The 13,256-nt window shown below is 40.6% G+C and overlaps 1 protein-coding gene across 1 annotated transcript in view; it reads left to right on the top strand.

Moving 5' to 3' along the window:
- The window catches only part of LOC310946977 (protocadherin-16-like), an 82,863-nt gene that overhangs the window by 32,322 nt on the left and 37,285 nt on the right, over window positions 1-13,256 (top strand). The window lies entirely within an intron of this gene.

Raw genomic sequence — 13,256 nt, 5'->3', positions numbered from 1 at the left:
ACACACACACACACACACACACACACACACACACACACACACACACACACAGACACACACACAACAATAAACAAACAAAACAATACCAGTGTCGTTGTCTACGCAGCTATCGACAGGTACTTTTTCCAATCTTGCATGTCAAAAACACTGTCCATAAAATTCAAATATAATTCAAGAGTTCAACTGAAGCCCAAAGGAAACACAACTCTGTGAACTCCCTTGTGTAAGCTCATCGTTATTTGACAGTAACTGCCATTCAACATGACATCTCCATTTTCAGCGCTCCATCTTGCTAAGAGCTTTTCTCCCTTTTCCTTTTTGTCAGGGGTCACTCGCTATAAACCTGGTCTCTTGCCAGGCTCAGGCTTATATGTGTTTCTCTGTTTTGTAAGCTGGCCCTCTACATGGCTCCTCCACTTCCCGCATCCTGTGCGACGGTCCTTAGGTTGTTTGTGAAATGGAAGTAGCGCCGGACTCCTCTGGGACGTAACAGAGAAGGGTAGGTCTGTAGCCCCCTCACCTCCGTGTTCCTGCAGAGTCCCTGATGGCTCAGTGAACAGTGGGCTTGCTCTCCATGTCTTTAGACTTTGTGTGTGTGTGTGTGTATGTGTGTGTGCGCGTGCATGCGTGTGTGTGTGTGTGTGTGTGTGTGTGTGTGTGTGTGTGTGTTTGTCCAAGAAAGAGAGAGGTCTTTACGGTTGTGTGTTGAGGGTGGGCCTTTTCGCTTTTCTGCATTAGAAGTAGATGTCACATTGAGTTAGTCCAGCAGTCGGCGGAGATCTGGCTAGACTGGAGAACAATATTTTTCCAAGATTGCCCTGGAGTGCCAGTAGCCAAAAGAAGGGATGCTGCTGTCTAAACTTCTGCACATTCCTCTTGTTCCTCTGCATGATACTTTCTTGCTCCATCTTTTTACTGTATCCTTGCAAGTTAAATTATGCATAGTTTCCAGTTTATGCATTGTCTTTGCCAGCCTATCAGTCTCACTTTACCCATTCAACACAGTGAGCTGCTGTAGTAACTTTTGCATACTGTTATCCTTATCTGCAGGATGCACCAGGCAGACTGCAGGAATACATTCTCAGTGAAGGGTGGTGTATTTACTGCAGTTAAGACATAATATATTTCCAGCACACAATTTCTGTGGTATCATTTGTAATTGATTTCAATTGTGCTTTGTGCAGTTGGTGATATTACACCCCACCGGAGCTTCCCTCAAGCTCAATTACCTTTCAGGCTCATTTGAGCTCATCAGATGTAGAAGCAGATTTTCTTTTCTGGAAAAGGTTAAGGATCCATTTATAATAATAAACTAAACATTTTCTTGGATGAGACAACAGGCAATGCTTCACTAGAGGGAAATTAGGCTGCAAAATTTGTTCTCAACAAAAGATCAGGGACATGCCAAATTCCTTGCCAAGGCATTGGATCTATAGCATGTGAAACTAAATAATGTGATTTTAGTAGCTGGCATGAATGAGGACTTGTTTGGTTCTGAGGTGAACGTCCACCCTATCCTACACTACTCATTTGAAATCCTATAGTTCCCATGGTTGATTTTTCTTCTCCTCCTTAAGCAGCAAATGTGTGTTGTGGGCAATCATGCACACCTCCAGTGGCCAACTGATTTGGATCGGCTAGGTGGTTTCTCTGGGCAGCTGTCTCAGCCCAGGATTGCACAATGTCCAGGTGGGAGTATCCGTGACCAAGCCGAGGAGAGAGCGGCACACTTGGGTTGCCAGCTTCAGCACAAATTCCATCAACACCTGCATGTCGTCTGTCAGCTGCACTAATCTGAGGCCGACAGTTGTAAAAATAGGCCTGTTAGATGGTAGATCTCCCTTCATTGATTCAGTCTGTGGGAGTCCCCTGACTTAATCCTGCAGTTGTTCCCCTGATTGAAAACAAATGCATCTTTCATTACTGTGGTCATCAACACCAACATTCCTTATTATTGATTGACGTATAGATACCATTTTTTGCATATGTTGAATTCATTGGTTATAGTTTGAATTTAAATTTCAACATTGTTACTTTTTTCACGATGAACTAGTTATGATAACACTACAGTGCGAAGTGAAGTCGGTGCAGCAGCATGTTACTGGCAGCTGTTTTTAATGGACTTTTTTAAAACACTGGGCGTCTAAGATTTCTAGGATATGTGAAAAGGAAGCAGCAGAAAAAACAGGATTAACTTCTGACATTGGCAAAATACACAGTTTAGGCATAATTCAAATATCATTTAAATGCATGAAATAGTCTTTTGAGCAACAAAAATTTAAGTCAGATACACGTATTGTGTTTTTGTCTGGCTACTGATCATCAGGGTGGATGAGGCCAAAGATCAGGGGTCAGAGAATGGCCAACAGCCGCCTGAGCAACTCTGCAGGGCCTGAAACGCTAGTGAATCAAAAACAGACTCACTACTCAGAGCTTTGCTCCAGGATTCTCAATCAAATCAGGTTGCTCCAAACGGTAACAAGAAGAAATTCAACACTGAAAGAGAATTTCACTGCTGCTCTCTCCAGTTCAACTATTGTATTTTCATCTGGGTCTGGCGTGATCTGTTATATCCATTAGTCCGAGCAAGCCTGTGGCTCTTTGTCTGAAGGGATATGTCAAACTGTTAGCAATGTATGGTCTATTGGCACATAACATCAAGCAGAGAATTGAAGCATGGGCTTCAAAAGGGATGCCGCTAAAATGCTGACAGATAAAGCGAATAGAGACGGCAAGCCAATAACCATGGTGACTATTTGTCTCAGCTTTGATAAAATGAATTAATGCCATGCACAAATTTAACTTAAAAAAACAAGTGTTTAGAGCACATATTGGTGAACATGAACTGGCATGTCCATCTGAACAGCTAAAATGAAAATAAGGATCAAGCAGGCACTTGCATCGTGACCACCACATCCACTTTGTTTCTCAAAAATGTATAACAATATAGCTTTGTGTTTGAATACAGCAATAAAGTGATTAACTCTATTAACATGTTTTAAAACTGGTTTTGAATTTTCCACTGGATAGATGACCATATGGGGACCTTTCTGCAGATCACGGTGGCTTTACGCACGACCGTACACAGAGCAGTTGTTCTGTACAGTGGAAGTAACTGTGCCAAAAGAGAAGATGGCAAACAAATTGACTGACCCAAAGGGATGCCTTGACGTCCAAATGACTTTACCAGAAACAGAGCGGAAGAGAGAGGTCAAGATGCTACAATAAAACTGATATTACCTTTGAAAGATGTTCTCTTCAAAATAATACACACTATCTGTGAATCCAGTGACTCATAACACCTGCCGTCAACATACAGTTATTTCAGTGAAAACAAGAATACATTAAAGGAGATATTTGTTCTTTCATCCTTTGTCCAGAGTCACTGCCATGGAGCATTAAATAAGTAAAATCTTGAAACACTGCACTAAATTTAGACGACTGTTGAGAGCCTCAGCTTTGTTGGTTTGTTATTTCTGTTGCCTCCTCTCCTCTATCCACATCCCGATCCTCTGTCCCTTCTCTGTTTGGTAGCTGACATTGTGTCACTTGTGGTGTCAAGCAGCAGGTCCACCAAAGTCATCCATAAGCCAGGCCTGAAACCGTGAGAAAAGACTGCTGTGTGATTGGATTAGCTTTTGAGCGTCACAATGCTTAATTAATGAAAATGACCTGAGAGCAGAGTGAAGCCATTGTCTGCGCAGTGACAAAGTCCCTGCCCATCAAAAGTATCCTTAACAGGATTTCACAAAGTCATCAGGCATTCCAAATGTGTTGGCTTAGACCGATACTTAAGGGCCCTGGCAGCTGAGATGTTGTCTTCCCTTGCCGTTGCAGTGGTGAAGTGTCAAATACTAGCAGGATCATAAAACAGAAGTCAAATTTGAAATGGCATTTGTACATTAAAGTAGACAGTTCTCAACTAGCCAAGCAGTAGTGTCTTCCACAGTTGCATTTAACTCTATAGCAATCACAGCGACAATAACCTACATTTCCATTTCGTCAGCCAGCGACTTACTTCTGCAGATTATGGCACAGTTCAATGCATTCATTGCACATGTGAACAGTAGCTATGGTTTACTTGATGATGTGTGAGCCCTTCCCTCGTTGCATCCTCCTTCCATCCCTCCTCCTTTAACTTTCTATTGAAGAGGGATGTAAATGTGGGCTGGTGTTATGAGGGTGATGATCCTGCAGGCGCTTCTGAGAGGTTCAGCAGAACCAATGTGACCAGATTAGTTTGCATTCCTCAGTGCTGAATGGCTCTCTCTGGAAACTATTACCTGGAATTACCTCAAATCAAAGACTTCTTCCTATTATCTCAGCAGGATCAGTCAAAGCAGAGCAGTGTGTGACTGCCAACTAAGATGTTACAATAACAAGACTTCAAACCTGTTCCCCAGACAACTCAACTGTGTTTTTGTTGAGTTAGTCACCCAAAGAAAATCTTACACATCCTGAAAGCTTTAACAATCGCCAAAATAATTTGTCAAAGTAGTATATATCAAAGTAATAAATTAATCTTATATAATTTATCTTATGTTTCTAGTGTGTCTCAAACAGTCTTAGCGTGATAACTTTTTACAACAATACCCACACACACAAACACATGCAGACTGCTAAGGCCCACACCTGTCAGTCTTTATCTGCAGTTGCATGTTTCAGTCATTGCTAACACTTACTAACAGTGGCTCAATATTCCCAATGGGTCATCAACTCATCATGTTGATGAAGATGTGTCAGAGACAGTGGTTTGCTTTGAGTCTGCAACCGGTAAAAGACAGACTGACTCCTGTCCACCAAATAGATCATGTAACAGGACAACTACTATATGAAAGGAAAGCTTATTTTTGAGCAGAAGAACAGTTAAGTCCTCCGGACCAAGCTGTGGTTACAAATCTGAGTAGTGTCATGTCAGTCCCTCAGTTAAATGAGTAGTGTCATTTAACACCTCTATAAAGGTACACCCTCCATCCAATCTATGGTACAAATGACCTGGATTTTTAGGTTTTACATTCTGTTCTTGTGGAGGTCATTTTTTAATTCACTATAAGAGAAAACAAAACACACAAAATACGAGCAAAAGCTACAGTCTCGAAGAAACTGAAGAACCAATATGGTATCTTAGAAATCAAGACTTCAATTTAACTTTCTGGCCACTGGGGTTTTATAAAGTTTGGATAAGTGAAGGAAATACTCACTGTGGCCGAGACTTTAACAGGTCTCCTAATACATATCCATATTATGTTTTTAAGTTTCTCTTTGATGTATTTTTTTTTTAGCTTTGGTAAGGCATAAAAACTGCCCCTTTATTCTCAATGCTTTTCTATAAAGACCTTTTGTTATTCTTCTCCCCCCACAAGCACTCGTGGTTTCAAATTTCTCCATGGCTTACAAAGATCTGGAAATCTCTGAGCTTTTGAGTGCATCTGGAACGCTGACTTCACGTGCTCCGCGGTGAAGGTTTTGGTTTGGTCAATTCATTTCTTCACAGCTTGATATCCGTTTTCATGATTATATATTGAAGGTTTTATTTCATTATTTGTTCTCTATGAGGAAAAGGAGAACAAAAAGTAACAGCAAGGGGTGGAACAAAGCCAATGCTGATTTGAAGCCACGGAGCTGTACTTTTTAAACAATAGCAAGGGAAAAAGTTATAAATTAATTAGATTCCTCTCTTGAATTCAATTTGGCTATTTTATGTGGTTATGACAGTCTTCGCTTTGGACTGTTGGACTGGTGTTGAGTCTCAAGCGGCTTGGAGTTGGGCCTCTCTCTCAAGGGAGCTGAACAACAGCTCAAAGACAAAGGATCTACTCGCCCCATAGTGCTATGACCAGGGTTCCTGGGCAGCTTGCCCATACAAGTGAATATCTAGTTTTCTGAGCGCAAGAGCATTTCACAAAATGTGTATGTGTGTGATGCATGGTGTTGAGCATGTTTGCAGTGCTGAATAACAAAAACAGAAAGTCATTTTACCTTTATATAAGTGGAGACTGAGAGAGTGAACAATTCTAGCAACATGTGGGCAACTGAACATCTTGCTTCCATTGTTTTGTCCTCTTTATCAGCCTTTAAAATAAGTCAGCATAAAAACAGGAATAGTCTTTAATTTCCCCTTTGATTAGATTGGCGGAGAACTCTATCTCTTCTTTGGTCTCCCTCCAGTAGGCTTGTGTGATAGGAAAGGTCCTAATCCCCGAGAGTAAAGCGGTCTGTTGTGGGGGAAACTCTTATGAGAACATATGGTCACGAAGTGTGTGGTTTGGAGGTCATGCCTGGTGTTTTTTTTTTTTTTTTTTACCAAGATCACCAGAGAACAGCAGTCTTTTGTTATATTTATCATCATTTACATGAATCTTAATATATTGTGCAAACATTATATAACTAATGATCCTGTAATCATATGTCCATGATTCTCAAGATGTATGCTTCTGTTTAGGGTAAGAGTTGAGTGGGTCTAATGATGTATGGCTGCTTTCTTTCAACTTTACGCGGAAACTGCTTTGAAAAGCTCAACAGCTCACCGGTATCTGTGATACCAGACAATGACCCATGATAGCTCAGTCTAAACCCTTTTTTGTAGATTTCTTTTTCCGGAAAAGGTGCAAAAACACGTTTTAACTACAGGAACTCCTCATTCTGTGTCCAACACTATCAAGATGGGAGTACTGAAAAGGCTTTATTCCCCTGGTGGTCATTTTTAACTCACACCACACTTGGGGTGGGAACAGCACGTACAGCCCAGCAATGACCTGCTGTTTAAAATGTACATCATAAAAATGTCAAGTAGAGGAAAAGCATTTATCATGTCACAGATTCCCACCGGAAAACACATTAGAAACAAATGGGTCCAGAATCTGGGGGATGTAGTGTCATGGCTTTAGGTTATGTACTTGACATAGCTGCTAACCCAACCTGTTAGCTACCTAGTAATCTAGCTCGTGTCCCTGCCTCATATAAACAGCTGTGGCATTTGGGTGAATACACAGAGACGCATTGATACAGAAGTGTTTGCTTTAAAAACAGCTCTGACCCAGGTGTGGAATTGAAGAGTGTGATTCTGTGTCTTGGTGAAAATGTTTTGATGAGCTGAAGACATTTTAACTGTTAAACACACTCCAGGAACACACAAAGAGTATTGTAAGAGAGGACGATTGCTGGTGGACGGTGAAACAACAACAGTTTGCAGGTGTATTCACACCCTTAGGTCCATCCACAGACCATACACGTACAAGTGATATGTTTTATGTAAATCTGGGATAGTCTTTCTGCAAGTCACTCAGAGGGCTCAGACTCAGACAGAAGCAATACATGTCCACATGAACAAGTGTGAATGTCAAGTTTCGATTTCAGATGAGGTAAACTGTAAGTAGGTAAAATAAGAAAGCCAACATAAAGTCCAGATTTCCTCTCGCTGGAGCCTCATGTATAAAATGAACTGAAGATTTGGACAGGATTTAAATCACAGATATGTTCTGCAATGATTATGTTATCCTCCTGCTTCCCTTTATGAAAATAATCACATCTGAACAGAGCTTAAGACTACATGCTATGCTTTGAAAGATCAAAGTGGATATCTAACCGTTTCTTCTTATCGATGTGTCAGAGTCACTCAAAGGTAAACAATAGTCACAGCTAATGTGCCTTACTCACTGAATTCTAAATAGAGCAAACCTAAATATTGCTGTTAAATGTAAACTCTATCTATTCTGTGGTTACGGACATAATCCTCTTGAGGCTGTCTGATTTACAAGACCCCTAAATAAATACATGTACCTACTGTGTGTCTGATATGTATCTAGCATAGACCATATTGTACTGTTTATAAGATGTGCCAAAGTCACTTTTCATGGCTGACTTAGGGTTAGCTTCCCCACTACTGTTTGAACATCAACCATTGGTTAAAAAATATGAAATATACAATACTAGTTTCCCCATTTAGGGACGTTCAAATATTCATCGTACTGCATCTCTTTGCAAACCTGATTTACAATCAGTATTAAGTGCTCCGTCAACCTGCTCCTGAGTTATGCAGGCAAAATATTGCTTACTCTTTTGCTTGCTTGGTCAGCTCTCACTTAATGGCTTATTACGTCATGCAGACAATGGAGGATGGCTTACATATTTTCTCTTTTCTCTGCTGAATTCTTTTCTCAATGAGTTCAGTGATAAGTTCACGCATAAACTGTTTATAAAGCTGGACAGCTTTACTCTTTCCTAAAGGTGAATCCAAAACCTCTCCATCTTACCCTGGTGGCTGGCTACCCCTCCATGTTGGCCATGTTACCAAAGATGGTATCTGACATTTTAGGTAGTTCTTATTATGCAGATTTGTTGTTGTTAATTTATCATTTGGGTTTTAATTAGTTGTTTGATTTGATTTAAATAAAAGGTGGTTTAGTGTCATGATTGACAGCTGTAATTGACTCACTTTTGAGTCCAGCAGTGAGTATGGGCGTCCAAACTTGATCACTACTGCACAGACAATGACATCACCAGTGCAAGATGGCAGCGCCCATATCTGTGATATTTAGGCACAGTACAGTGGGAGGAAGTGGAGACGTGTGTAGCAGCAGTATGTATTTAAAGTGAAGTAAGTGCTTGGTTGTAAACTTTGCATCTAACTAAATAGTGTATCTTCTTTAAGACATGTCTGCTATCACCCATCTCTGATATGACATCTGTGGAGGCTGAAGTGATAACGGGCCACACACCCTCTGTTCGTCTTCAGCACATTTCCTCACTGCTCTGTGTTCATTGCTAATATTCTCATTAGGGCCAATGAAAAGGCCGCCTAACATGTTTTCACAGCCGGTGAGTGACATCATCACATTTCAAAAGCACCTCATAAACACATAGTGCTTGGCTGAGGTTGGGTCTGGGAAAGCTTATAGACACCCCTCCACCCGCCCTGTCATTGTCTCTGGAGTGACCGTGATCTAAGAGACCATGAATGATGAAAGTAGCCGAAAAATTACAATAAAGAGATAAAGAGATTATAAAATATTGTTTCAAACTAGTTTTAAATAGCTCTGCACTATCTGTTCTTTGTTAACTTCAGCATTAATTTCTAATCAGGTCTTAGGTGTTCACTGTGTACCAGGCTGCATTGTATGGATAAATTAGATGAATTCTGCCATTAAAGATTTTTTGGAATGTCTACTAATAATCCTGCCTTTATTAAAAAAGAAAAAAAACGTCCACCTCAAACAGCAGTGAAATGTCAAACAAAGAAAAGCTTACAAAATAAGTCAGTCTGTGGTCAGCCAAAAGGTCTTAAGTCAGTTCATGGGCCGAGAACTTCAAATGTGTGAAGTGTGTTTTCCAGTATTGTCCCTTTCAACCTCTAACCACCAAAGGCCACACAGCATGCAGAACAAAAAGTGAAATATCTCTAAAACTTTGATCTCCAAAGCGACTGTTTGGCAAAGACTTTATGCTTCCCCACAAAACTGCTTAATGGGGCTACAAGAAAAGGCAGTGAACATCATCCACAAGCGCTTCAACATTGCTGGCATGGTGATTTATAATGTACATATGGTGTTAACGGATGCTGATATCATTCCTCATTAATTATTGATCACTGATTGAAGCTTTTGCTCAGAGTTGATATTTTTGGGTCAGCATTTGCACTTGCATTTGTACTGCAGAATGAGTATTAGAATTTAAAAGCATGGAAATGAAAAGTTACCAGTGTAAGGATTTTCACCCATGAATCGACAGATCAGAGATTGAGGCTTAATTTAAATATTTCTAAATATTTTATTAGTGTATATTTTATCATACAGTAAATGAGGAAAATCTGCCTATTTGGTACTGCTGGGTAGATATGGTGCTATCAGACTTTAATTCAGTCCTTTAGTGTCAAAGGTTGTTGCTTTTATATATTGTGAGACTGATAAATCTCAGAGGAGAGTAGCAACCGTTCTTTACATAAAATCCTTTAGTCCAACTTTGGCCAGGCACCCAATATTCTGAGTTTTACTAGTTCCCCTCTCAGAGCCTTTGCCCTCTGAAATTAGATGTAATCCTTTTGAGCGGTGGTTGATCTGCTTATCGTTTCGCTACACACAGAGCCACTTTCTCCCCCAAAGAATCTATCATGTGACACCTGAATCTTTAACCCATCAAATGAGCTTAAGTTATACTGATGAAGTTCAAGAGATCCCATGACTGCCAATAATCCACAGTCCCCATTTCCCATTGGCTTTTTGGATTACAATTTGTTTTCTTTGTACCATTTTTCTTTTCTGCTATTAACACTAAAACAGCCGACATAGCCTTGGGTTTCTTTATGAAAGCCACAACTAATCCCTCATTACCCCACATCCAGGCGTTTATTGAAATGTTTGCAAGCCTTGTATGTGGTCCTGCTAGATTAGTGGATTCACAGTTGGGAGTTTCCAATGCATCTGCAATACATGCATGTAGATAATGCCTCTTTTAGTAGCTTTTTGCAATGACCTGTGCGTTCTACCCAATGCCTCAGTCATCATGCTGATCTATAAAAACCAAGGCCCCTCACAGCAGTGGCAGTTAAAGACACTTTTGTTAGATACTGCAACTTTTTGTAGTTGAAGGGAAGACTCTAGTGTGCTGATGTAATCTGCTAAAGGGAAAGAAAACATTGTATAGTTGTTGCTGAATGAGCCCTGGAAGGCCCCAGCCTCAGAGGAAACTGGGAACAGGGGGTTGGAGGATTAGAGTGTTTTTCTCAGACTTTGGCTTTACTTTTCCCCACTTTTTCCTCACAGTTTTTTTCCCATTTCCTTTCTTTGTAAAAGGGTACTAAATTTGCTCCTGGCCTCATCATACAATGCACCCTTTTACACTTTCAGACAAGTATGACTGGCAGATGTAAGTTACTCCTGTAGGTTTTCTTAAGACTGAATGGAAGTACTTTACAATGGAAGGTCTCAGATCAGTTTACAGTATGTGTTTTTAGATCCAAATAAATACAACAGAAGGATATCAGCACAAAGTTTTAGAAGAGAACCTCGGACTGAAACTATATGCATGCGGTCATATAATGGTTATGTACTATCTTGAGCGTTGTTGGTGTTCTTTAATGTGGCTTTATTTTCCAATCCCACTGCTTCCAATAAAGACAAGACATCAGCAGTTTTCAAACCATAATAGAGTTCAAACCATAATTTTGCATTTGCACTATGTGAGCAAGATGCTTACAAGTATTGAGCCTGAGAGAACGGCAGAGGTTTTTCCATGCGACAACCCAAATTTGAATGATTTCCTACTGAAAACCAAAACCGGGAAGTCAAATAATGGGATGGCACCAATGCTGAAGCTGTAATATCTCAGACAGTTCTCCTGGGCATGTGATCTATCCTGGAGATTAGCTGTAGTGTTTTCATGAAGACAGTTGTGTCAGAAGACAGGGTTAATCAGCACCATAGGGGTGCCATGTGCTATGTCTGTTTCTCCTGCACAGTTGCTCTCCTATTGTTATGCTCAACTAGGTCACGTTTATCTTCTCTTCACAACCACATCTGCTCTTCTAGAGCAGTTGGCCCTGCTCAGTTTCAATTTGAAATGCATCACTCAGTGTTGGGAAACAGAAACATACCTAATGAAAAATAATGCCCCCTTTTTCAAATGGCTGGCGAAATTGCTTAATGGCCCTGTTCTTTAGTGTCACGCATGAAAAAACATCCCTCTTATTTTCTTTTCATCTCAAGCTAAGTCTCTGTCTGCTGTTTATTTTCATTGGGTTGTTTATTTAGTTAATCTTTCAGCACTTCTTCCTTTGTCTGCCTGGCTTTGAGTTGCTCTGCCACTTGCACCGGCTCATCCACTATCCATAAAACCAGTGACCCCAGGGCAGCTTCTCTGTGTTCTTCTTGGCTCTGCCCCCATTTCAGAAAGGCACCAAAAATGTAAGACACGGACAGCTTTTCCTCCCTACTACAGGACTTGAATTGCCTAGTAGCCCCTATTATTAGTCATTAAACAGCCTACTCTCTTTGATCTGGTCATGGTCTGTGTTCTTCCTGTCTGTCTGCTCTGCTGCTTCTGTGACCTCTCCTGCATACCTATACTGAAATATCACCGCAACTTCTGTTATCTCCAAATGAGGATACACCTCAGCTTCTACACTAACATAGGGCATGAAATATACTGGCAGTTTTATATCAGGAATACGCTCTTCAGAAGTACAAAGCAGCCTTTTACATGCTTAGGCCATTTTTCATACAACAGGTGCTGAGAGAATCTCTTCAGATGTCTGCCTCTAATATAAATACCACATGAGGATTAATCTGCAGTCAGTTTAGAAGCAAGAGCACATACCTGTGAGGAGAAACACATTTGATCATAGTTAGCCCCTTTGGCGTGTTACAGTAGACCCACGAAGAATGGAAAAGGGCAAGAGTAACTGCTGCTTTGGAAAATCTTTTCAAGCTGAAAAAACACAACTTATCAAAGATGTTGCTGGAGACTAGTCACATCCCCTTTACTCACCCACATTTTCACTAATCAAAGCCTGGTTTGCCTAGGGAGAGTGTGCTACCTATGAGGAGTGACAAAAAGCAAAAAGCAAAATACCAAACTACCTCATTAAATAGCAGCAAGCCGGTGCTCTATTCAAAGAAAGCCAGACTTCTTGGCCTTAGTCCTTTGCTAGCCTTTCACATAAAGTGATCACAGTGCAGCTAGGTTGGTAAAAAAGAAGATTAAACAGCTTTAGTTGATTTCTGCTGTTTACAGTTAACTTTTGGGGCTGTTAAAAACGGCCTCCTGCAGTTCCGGACTGATCTTTAGTCTTTTGTGCCGTGCTTCACTGACTGCACCATAACAACCTTCTTCGCCATCTTCCTCTTTCCCAAGTCGATTGACAAGGAAGAGAAACGGTGACCTCTGACTGTTGTTGTGTCTGTTAGGTCAGGCAGTCCTTACAACCTGTGACACATTCCACTCCTTCCGATAAATCTTTCCTCAGGAATCAAACTTTGATTTATTTCTGCCATTGTCACAGGGGTCTAGAGTCAAAGCTCTCAACAGAAAAGAGTCCCAGAGGTTAGTACCCAGGGTTTACCAGCAGGATATAATGCATTAACCCATTCAGTTCCTGTGTAATGTCCTCTAACACTGCTTTAATGGGCTAATTTGTTACTATTATGGGCATGCTTGAAAGACTAATATGCATGATTTTGAATAATCTGTTCTACTGATTTGCAAGGCAGAGGAACTAATGTAGAATAATGACTTTCTTAAGATAACATAGGACCACTACCAGT

The sequence above is a fragment of the Echiichthys vipera genome (genome assembly GCF_963691815.1).
Source record: "Echiichthys vipera genome assembly, chromosome: 5".
Classification (NCBI taxonomy): domain Eukaryota; kingdom Metazoa; phylum Chordata; class Actinopteri; order Perciformes; family Trachinidae; genus Echiichthys; species Echiichthys vipera.
This window is presented reverse-complemented; position numbering and strand designations above follow the sequence as displayed.